The sequence below is a fragment of the Coptis chinensis genome, chromosome 6 (genome assembly GCF_015680905.1).
Source record: "Coptis chinensis isolate HL-2020 chromosome 6, ASM1568090v1, whole genome shotgun sequence".
Taxonomy (NCBI): Eukaryota; Viridiplantae; Streptophyta; class Magnoliopsida; order Ranunculales; family Ranunculaceae; genus Coptis; species Coptis chinensis.
Genome location: NC_141461.1, coordinates 17089072 through 17099595, shown reverse-complemented (window position 1 = coordinate 17099595; position 10524 = coordinate 17089072). Strand labels below are relative to the sequence as shown.

The 10524-nt window shown below is 38.0% G+C and overlaps 3 long non-coding RNA genes across 3 annotated transcripts; all 3 read right to left on the bottom strand.

Moving 5' to 3' along the window:
• Positions 1-4123: 4123 nt before the first annotated feature.
• Positions 4124-5409, bottom strand: LOC147491819 (uncharacterized). The gene is made up of 3 exons (XR_015199656.1): positions 5344-5409; positions 4372-4538; positions 4124-4239 (listed from the first exon to the last, which is right to left on the bottom strand). It is a non-coding gene; the product is annotated as an uncharacterized LOC147491819 (long non-coding RNA).
• A 3736-nt stretch (positions 5410-9145) lies between these two features.
• LOC147491818 (uncharacterized) lies at positions 9146-9649 on the bottom strand. The gene is made up of 3 exons (XR_015198704.1): positions 9584-9649; positions 9397-9477; positions 9146-9200 (listed from the first exon to the last, which is right to left on the bottom strand). It is a non-coding gene; the product is annotated as an uncharacterized LOC147491818 (long non-coding RNA).
• A 21-nt stretch (positions 9650-9670) lies between these two features.
• LOC147491817 (uncharacterized) lies at positions 9671-10228 on the bottom strand. The gene is made up of 3 exons (XR_015200432.1): positions 10152-10228; positions 9774-9919; positions 9671-9690 (listed from the first exon to the last, which is right to left on the bottom strand). It is a non-coding gene; the product is annotated as an uncharacterized LOC147491817 (long non-coding RNA).
• Positions 10229-10524: the final 296 nt, after the last annotated feature.

Genomic DNA, 10524 nt, shown 5'->3' with positions numbered 1-10524 from the left:
AATGCTCTCATTGATATTATAGAATTGTTAATCTAGTGAAACTGTTACGTCTAAGAAACTAGGAGTGGAACAAATTCTTTACTCCACCATATCACATGATAAATGAGAGTAGAACTTTGATCAAAAGAGTAGAATAACTAGCTTTCTTATTCCTAATATAAATAATTATTCATAGGTAAGAAACTGTCTTTTTAACTTTTATCACTCATCGATCTCGATGGAGATGACCTTCCAGAGGGCAGTCGAGCTAAGAACCCAAGGCGTGGGGATCCAGTTCGACGTGAACCATCAGAGTCAGAGTATAGTAATTCAGATGAGAACTCGGATACGGCACCAGAGTTAGACTCAACTGACCAGGATCGTGATGTCAACCCCTGACACCGAAAAAAAAACCCAGAACAAGAGGCTTTCTACCAAAGAAAGTGCATGGGAGACTAAGCAAAACGACCTGATCCATCATATGCATAGGATGACTGGTAAAGGAAGAAAAATGCAAGACTCCCTTGTTCTATCCGCTCTAATGGGGGCAGGCATATCTCATTTCTCATCACGAGTAATGGGAAAGCCTTATCCCTGCAGTTATAGACAACTGAAGTTCAGTATCTTTAGTGGCAAGTCAGATCTGGTGGACCACGTATTCAGATATCGTGCCACCATGGGACAATATGAAAGGTATGACCACGTTATGTGTCAAGAGTTCAAGGCTTATCTATCTGGATCCACCCTCCAGTGGTACCATAGATTACCTGAGCGGCAGATCAAGTCCTCAGAAGAGCTGTTTAGAACCTTCATCGACAGATACTCGTGCAACAAGCACCAACCGAAACGGATTGATGCTCTGTTCAACATCAAGAAAAAGGACGGAGAGGCATTAAGATCCTACATGCAAAGCTTTATGGAAATTTCAATCTAGATAGAGTCTTGTGACGAACAGACTACTATAATAGCTTTCAAACAAGGGTTGGACAAAATAATGACTTATGCGAAAAACCTCGTGATTTGGAGGGACGGATAGGGTGGAAACTCGATGGACGAAAAAAATCACCCCTCTAAACAAAATGCCGGATGAGGTCACCTCAAAAGCCAAAGAGAGACCGGACTCGCCAAAGAGCGAATCCCCATCCAAGAACTAATACCCTAGGAGCTAGCCATCAATAGAATGGAAAACCACTCCACGGATGGAAAGCTGCGAAGGCTCCCCGATGGGCGAAACTTCAGACTAAACAAAAGGACCGGACTCGATCAAGAACCACAGAGCTACCTCAAATGGCCAGCTCCACAAGCCAGGCTCCCTGGGTACCAGAGACCAAAGGACCTACTACAAGTTCCACAAGAGTAAGGGTCACAGTACCAGGGCCTGTAGGACCCTGAAAAATGAACTGCATTACCTTATTGAAAGAGGGTAATTGAAGCAGTTCATAGTACATGATCAGGCGAATGTAGTACAACCTGAGGAGATCAACACGTCAAATCAGGATCCCCCATGTATTGGGCTACTCAATGGCTGGGTGCAGATAAACATGATTTCAGGAAAGGCAAGCAAGCGAAGTGGGTAGGTCACAGAAAAGGGTGTGCGATACCAAATGCGCGTTGCCAAGCAAATGAGGATCATGAATAGCGAATTGACTACAGATTGTGCTCAAGTCGACGCGTTATCCCACAAAGATCCACTCATCTTTTTCACTGAGGCCGACTGTCTCAGCATCCAGAGTCCACATGAGGATGCACTGGTTCTTACACTTCCTTTTGGAGATTACGATTTGCATCGCATATTGATTGATCTAGAAAGTTCAGCAGATGTGTTATACTATGACGCATTCAAAAAACTGTAGATTCCTGACTCTGAGATGGTCGCCACCAACTCCAACCTGTATGGATTCAGTAGAGACAAAGCTCTAATAGTTGAGGAGGTCCAGCTACCCGTAGCTATTGGTCCAGTAACCCTCATCATAAATTTTGTTGTGGTAAAAGCTAACACACCCTATCATATGATCTTGGGCAGGACCTGGCTGCACAGACTCTGCACTATTTACAACACCTATCACCAATGTCTAAATTTTCCACTTAATAGGAAAATTAAGACAATCAAAGGAGATCAGGTGACTGCCAAAACATGCTACGCTCTGGCGACAAAGCAATCCCCACTCCCTTTTGAACCAATGGAGTTGGGGCAACCGCCAAATAGCAATTACAGTTGGATCCCCCTCTCCCAAACCTGGTCCCAAGAGAGAGAGAAGATCCCCCCTCATTGGAGCCGTTAGAGAAAGTCGAAATTGTGGGAGGAAGCTCACCCAAAACCACTTTCATCGGCACCTTATTGAGTTCTAAAGAGCACCAGGCTCTAATACACTTCCTCCGAGAACACAAAGACGTGTTTGCTTAGTCATTCGAAGAAATGTCAGGAATTGATCCCCATGTGGCATGCCACCGGCTCAATGCCTGCAGTGATACAGTAGTAGTCAAACAGAAATCGAGAAAAATAAGTGCTGACAAATCCAAAGCAGTAAAAGCTGAGGTTGAAAAGCTGAAGGAAGCTAATTTTGTCAGGGAAATCAATTTCCCCACCTGGATTTCTAACATTGTCCCAGTATGTAAGAAGAACGGGTCATGGTGAATCTGTATCGACTTCACAGATATGAACCGTGCGTGTCCAAAAGACAGTTACCCTCTGCCATGGATTGACAAATTGGTGGATGCAAAGGCTAGACACACTACAATAGAAAAGACATTTAAAATCACTCCATAAGTGATGTCAAAAATATACGACGTCACTTTTGCAAGTGATGTAACTGGTGGCGACGTGAAAAGTCAGGGTTTTCCACATCACTTTTTAAACGATGTCCATAAGTGATGTTAGTTCACATCACTTTTTAATTGATGTCCACAAGTGATGTTATAACTTTGCATCACTTTTTAATCGATGTCCACAAGTGATGTTATAACGTTACATCACTTTTTAATTGATGTCCACAAGTGATGTTATAACGTTTAACATCACTTTTAAGTGAAATCAATAAGGCGATTAACATCACTTAGGAAGTGACGTCTCATTCAGATTCTAAATTACTTGTAAAGTGATGTGAAATAACTCTATACATCACTTTAAAAGTGATGTCCCATTTATCAAAATAATTAAAAAAAAAAATAAAAAAATAAAATAAAATTGCCAATATCATCCCAATATAATACCATTTTCCTAGTCATTTATCATCAAATAAAGATGAAATGTATCTTAAAATCACATTCATCACACAAATATCATCTCCAGTTACAAATATTACACTAAATACAAAAAATTGTAACGAGCCAACATATACCAACAAAATCTAATCTGCAGTACCCAACTGAGCCAAAGAGAACACAATCACCCAACCAAGAACCTATCACAGCCTGACTTGATGCAATCAATTTAATGCAAGAACCTATCACAACCTAACAAACCACTCTGTTTTCTTTTTTTTCTGATGAGACGAAACATTGTACTAGAAAATCAATGCTGGAACTTGTACCCATGCAAGAATAGTTTGACAATGTCCGGATCTTCATGAGAAGCAAGATAGGCTATACAAGGAACAAAACAGGCGGTCGGATAATGTACTTGATAGCATAACAAGTTTTTCTGCATCCATCTTACACAAACAAAACCCTTGGAGAGTCACCAAGAGAAATATTCTTCAAAGCACGTCTGGAGATATTAGCATGGTCAAAGATGTAAGGCTCAATACTCCTATTATTTTCAACCTAGAACATGTGATGCGTTAAATGAAGCGAGGAAGACCAAATGAATAGAGAATAAGAACAATAAAAGCAAATACTATTTTGATTTAACATATATTTATATTTGAAGATGTCATACTGTGCTAAGAAATTCAGCTTTCATTTCCTAAGCAAGAAGTTTCCTGATGAAAGAGCTGACAGCATGAACAACATCGGGATTTGCAACCTCCATCATATCCATGATCTCCCCATCTCCAGGAAGAGTAAGCACCTTTGCGATGAATTCCTAAAAATTATCAAGTAGTAGTTAGAACTAATGAGTAACAGTCCTGCATTGTAACTTATTCCAGCTTGTAAGACTGACAAAGATGTACTTTGTTTTGATGAGAAATCAATATGGATCTATCTATTTTAGCAGTAACCTTCTATGCAAGAGAGGGCGAACCAGTGCTGTCGCGTCGAACAGTCCTGCAGGTCCAACTTGGTTAAGTTTTCTTGAGAGGAGAGTGAAGAGCGCCAAAGCTGACAAAGAAGTAACCAAAGATGTAGAAAGTGCCTTAACAGTGGAAGTGACTTCGTTAGGACTCTAAATATACTAACACAACTTCACACAATAGGCTCTCAATGCCCCCATCAAGTAAAAATGTATCATACCAGTCCTCGTGCGCCAAGGCAGAACCTGGACACAAAAAGCCAATCCAAGAAGGCATTCAGAGAGATAGCACCCATGCTGATCAGAAAAGGCTGTTTCCCATCTCCTAAAGCATAAAACACCATGACTAACAACTCTCGGACGATGTAGAATGGGGAGCCAATATCATCTGTTTTATACACAAAAAGTTTCATGATGTAGAAATTTTTAGTGGATTTAGTTCATTCATCTGTTTGGCAAGAATCAACTTGAAACAATCCAGTTTATGAAGAATAAACTACCCAGAGAAACAGATATACGGTGCCTCAGTCATTGGTATGCAACTATACAACTGTTAGAATTCTAAGAGGAAGGCCCAGTCCGCCCCGAGGGAGATGTTCCACAATGCTAGTAAATATATATGGGTTTGACAAAAACTCTATTAAATCTCAAGTAATCGTTACAACTCTGACTTTATCCAAGCTGGAGTCAGATAGAAGACTTTTGAGTCCATGTAAAAATTCTAGGTTCAAAACCATTGATTTGTTTTCTTTGAAAGTCGGTGACTAAGTTAAGCATAAGCTTCCTGGCCAGCACTTGTCCTACCTCCCAACTATATAACACATATATACCCATCACAATGTGCTTTGTTTTAACATATTATGTATTTCTTGACAATATCAAGAAAAGGGTAATAGACAAGACATACCGATTAAATTCATTTGAATCATGCGCCAAGTAGAAAAAGCGAGGTCACTTTGAGTGAGATCAGAATCAAGACAAATAGGTGCCTTTGTAGTCCCTTAAGATAGATGGAATTGGTCTCTCAAATATATTTGGAAATATGAACTCGTCTTCCTTCTACTTTTGCATCATAAAGAAAAGTTTGATTAATGAAAAAAATTAAAAACTCTTATTTGGTCTACGAAAATCAGTGATGGGGAATGGGGCTAGGTTAAATAGAGGGAAGATCAAAGCTTTTGAGAAGGGCTTACCCTCCATCTAGATGTTCCTTGAAAATTTGGTCAAATGCCGACAAAGTTCCAAGATAGTATATAAATGAGCACGCAAGGTAAAGTTGTAGCAAATTTGGTTATGAACTTGAACTCTCATTGATATAGCTAGATCTAAGAACTCAAAACTCTATTATCTGAGATAGCTAGATCGATTGAGCATAAAAGTCACTACAAGACAAACATGAGATAACATTGTTCATATCCCTGCGTCAAGAGCAATAGGCCTGCCAAGGTGGTCCATCTCAGATTCAAGTTCATCAATGGTTTTGTTAATCAAGGATGTGATATTTGGTATGCGTGCCCTAATAACTGCCTCCAAGTCTTTGCAAAACATAAAAGTACAAAATGAGTTTCCATATTCATGATACCATCCAAGTGTATCATATCCTTTCTACGCAGAACCATATAATCAATAAAGGGAAACCTTCCGACCTAAGTGAGTGACAAATGTTTCATCTGTGCTTTCCAGCTTTCTAGCAACTAACGCAAACAAGTAGCAAGGTTTCTTGAATGGGTCCTCCCAGAGAACATAATGTCCACCACCCTTCATCAGAATGAGACAACAATTAAAGTGAAAAAACTAACATGAAGATGATTTAGTTCGGTTCAGTCCATATTCCGGAAGATGTTAAAAATACCTCAAGTTCTCCTTGTTCAATTAGGTTCCCATTTGATAACAGAACTGGATCTGAGAATACAAACTTCTCCATCTCATTGCCACATTGAGTATGACTAAATTTTGGGAGGCTTAAAACTCTTCTAAGCTGGTAAGTCCTTAAATGTATTCAAATAGATTCGAAGTCTAGGCAGCTTGTTCTCATTCGGTAAAAGCAACCAACCTATTTCCTCTACCACAACATCAAGACATGTTGTATTCAAGAACGATCAAAATCGTGATTCTTGCAAAAGGAACCATGCTACCTGCTTATGGAAGAAAAGGTACCATCGATACTATGGCTATGCAGATCAATGATTAGGCTTGAACAAGAAAATCATTAATTAAGCTTTTATTTCGTGTCAAGTATCATTCAAACAATTGAGTTCAACATTCACAAGAATGAAACAATTTCATGTATCAGCCAACATAAAATGAGTTGTGTGCTGATTCATGGTGTAGATGGTCTATTAAAGAAGACAGCCTCCAAGATAATAAACCCATATGTAACTCTTAAGTAGTCAACTCTATATCTATATACTATACCGAATGAGAACTTTTATTTAACATTTTTCTGAAGTTAATAAAGCGACAACTAAATTTTTATGATGAACAAATATGGAAGTTAATGGTGTTGAACCTTTTTCTCTTTTTCCTATGCCTATTGTTTGTTTTCGTTGCTTCATTTTCTTTTTCTTTTCCTTTTAAATTGGGTTTGCCTACTGTTCTTGTAGGTGAAGATATTTGTCCACCTTTCCAAACTGGATCGTTCCTATCTACAAGCTATAGCTACAAACTTAAATGTGTATACACATAAACTAAAGGGGACAATATAGAACAAATATTAAGTTGCAGGGGCAGATTTAGAACGAGGATAAAAATAAATGTAAAGAGCTCACTTACCATGTCAACCACAGCTTGACTACAAAGAAGGGCAACTATAGCTTTTATATTTTACTTCTGGTTGCAAAGATTTGTTCAAAGTTCCGCGAATGATTGCCTCCCATTTAGGAATTGGCTTGTTATCTTCAGCTCCAAGTACATTCCTTAACATCTCTAAACAGTCCAAGTCGTCCAACAAAATAATACCAAAAAATGAACTGAAAGGTAATTCAAAGCCAATGATATTAAAGAATGAGCAAACGCTGCACCAGAAAACTAGTGATGCTTACCAGTGAACCCGCAAGAACTCCACATGTTTCTAGATTCTTCGCTGTATTTTTCTGTGCTAGCCTTAGGAAGTCCTCCATCATTCTCACAGGCTGTAGCATTATCTCATTGAAGTTAGTAAGGAATTCAACAAGCACATGGCGGAAGCCTTAAATCTAAATTCCAAAACCATATAAGAGTAGAGGAAATATTCTGTGAGACCTAAAACAGGAAGATAGTTTGGGTGGAGCTTAAATGTGTAAGGATTCGATAGCCCGATCTGTGATAACTTTCTTTGGTTCAGTCTTGGATCATCAACTTTTGAAGGAGATACTGGAAGGAAATTAGCCTGCTGAACTTGTGCGAGAACCGGGGGAGGAAAAGGTTATTATGACCTCCTTGAACTCATCTTAATGCCAGATTTTAACCTAAGAACAAAACTCTAGAAACAAATTTGGTTTGCAGAATTCTACTTACGGTAAATATCTGCTTGTATAAAAGTAGTTTTTCCATGATATCATTTGTCAGAATTTCGTCCTGTAATTGTTACACATGGGCAAAAATCTAATCCACAAACTGAGTTGGCCCTTGTGATCGTGAACTCAAGTTCTTTCCACACATGAGATTCTGCAAACAAAAATACAAACTAACTAAAAATATTTATAAAGAAAAGAACAGCCATAATCATAAACAACTGCCAAAATACAAACAGGCAACTAAAAATATTTTGGGAATAAGCGCTATAATCATAACACTGAGAATATTACACATTGAGAATATAGAATCAGAAAACCTATAAAACCCGATTGAGGAATATCAGACATTATCAGTAAAAGTCCAAAGAAAACAGATTATACTGGTCAGGCACCACAAACTCTTGTGCATTTTTAAGAAGTAAAGTTTAATTTCTTCATTTTTTTGTAGGAAAAAAATCGCCTGCCTAAGGCATAGCCCCACCTGGAACCAACTGGAACTTGTTTACCTACTTTCAATCACATTGAACTCATCAATACCAAGAACTTGTAAAAGAACCTCACTGTTAGAGGTAGTTCTCACACATGATTGTGTTGGAACTCGAAACGGAGTTAGTAGGTTCACTAAGTACTTCATAGAGTCTCTATAGGAGCTTGAAGACAATTGAGTGTGTTTATCATGCTTATTTATATTATCAGTATTAATACTTGCAATTAAAACACTCACAATATTTCATGGGAACCACAAAATCTTACTGATACCCAAACTAATCATAATATTTTCAAAACAAACTTTGTGTTGAAGATTACATAATATAGGATTAGTGAACATACATTAAAAATATTTCCTCATAGTATACCTAACTGCACACTTAAAAAAGTTACCTTTCCACGAGTATCATGTGACATAACATTTGGACACCATGTTTCCCTCCTCTTACCCTACAACAAGAAAAAGGAACGGAGTTGGGGAAAATAATGAAGGTAAATAACTAAATAAGAACGAGACACGACAATGCAAATCAAAGGAAGAAGAAAAGGAAAGAAAATGAAAGGTATTGCTATCAGTCGCCATTCTCATTAAAACCCAGAAACCTTTTTATGTGTAAAGCGATTTTCATCTACACTTGAGTTCAACACCATTGAGCTTAAATTTTCAATTTTCTTGGCCTGCTCTTGTAACCTTCTCTCTCTAAGGGATTGAGCTTTCTTTTCCTCCTGCAACTCCAAAGCTATTCGCTCTCGCTCCAGTTCACTCTACATTCAAAATATAGGAAGGAACTTCTAAGAGTTAACCAACATAATTCTTGGAAACAAAAAAATACAGTGGACTAGAACATAATAGAACCTATAACAATGTGTTCCACAAGTTGAGAATCTCCTCTCCAAAATGCTCTGCATGAGAACCCTATACAACGAATTTAAAGTTCACACATAAGCAAATGTTTGGAACTACTACAAAAGAAAGTGAAATGTACGGAAAAGACAAACCTCTGGTCTTGTTGAAGCTCTTCAATCTCTTTCTTTTGACGCTTCAGCAAAGCTGCATCTGTCAAAATCTGCAAAAGAAAAGAATGATAGGAGTTGTTACCAAAATCACTATAAAATCTCACCACACCAACTCAAGCGCCATGCACATGTTCTATCTCTATTATATTTTGAGAGCGAAATTCATAAGCATAAGAGTTGGAGACTTTAAGAGGTCCCAAAGAAAAGAAGAAAATGCAAACAATGAAAGATAAAGTGCAGAAAGACCTCATTCACACGTGCACAGTTTGTAACACGTAACGCTCTACTTGCAAACTAAAGACTACTTTTTGTTTCATCAGCATGAATCTGCAATCACATGGCAAATAGTATAAGCATAGAGTTGCCCAAATATATTTATCTTACATTATGCAGGGAAACTAGTAAGAACCATAGTAAATTTAGAGAAGACTACCTGTGCAAGGGTTATATTACATATGATTGCAGTGTTTGCATTTCCACCAAGGGAAGGTTGCAAAATCTTGGCGTCGACTTCTTTGTCCACGATATGGGACATGTCCCCTACATCAGATGGTAAAGAATGTAAGGAAATAGAAGATAAATCCCAATAAATCTATGTGTTAGAACAACTGAATAAAACCTACCCTTGGCTCTCAACACCTTCACTTAGCTTCTTTATCACAGTCCCAAGTGTCATCAGGCTTTTATTTATATGAGATCCCTCTTTCAAGCGTACTCCTTCAGCACTAGTCTTAGCAGCACGCTCTGAACCAGCTAGGTCAACTAAATTCTACAAACAAGATTTATTAGGACTAACAGAATATTGAAAACATGAATAAGTATGTTAAGATGTCCCACATGGGATATGTTAAGCCTTGCATAAAAAAAATATAAGTTCCTGGGCTTCTCCACTTATCACCAACTGGTTTTAAGTTGGATGCCCATCTTTAATAAAGTACATGGACTGGTTCAGAAATTTATTCCGAACGAAATTTAAGAGGATCGTTTTAGTAGATATGTACCACAACCGAAACACGAACAACATCGCAGGAGGCCCCAACATTGTCATCTTCTGTTTTAACCCGGCTCTCAATAATCTGTAGTTTTACCAAATTGGAGAATATAAACAAAATAAGAAGTAATTAAGTTTGAGAAATTTGGTAAATGCAGTGTGTACAGTACCAACAAAGATATCGTAAATCACGCCATACCATTCAAAAAATTGTGTGAGACCTACTACTTTAAACATTCATATTAGTCTCGCCAATGTGTCAATGAGCTGCAAAGAGGAATATAGCATCAATAAGTACAAACTGTACTACCAATTTGACTGCCAAAAAAACACAAAAACAAATGAGGAAGAGAAAGGCGGGGAAGAACAATACATTCTCCAAA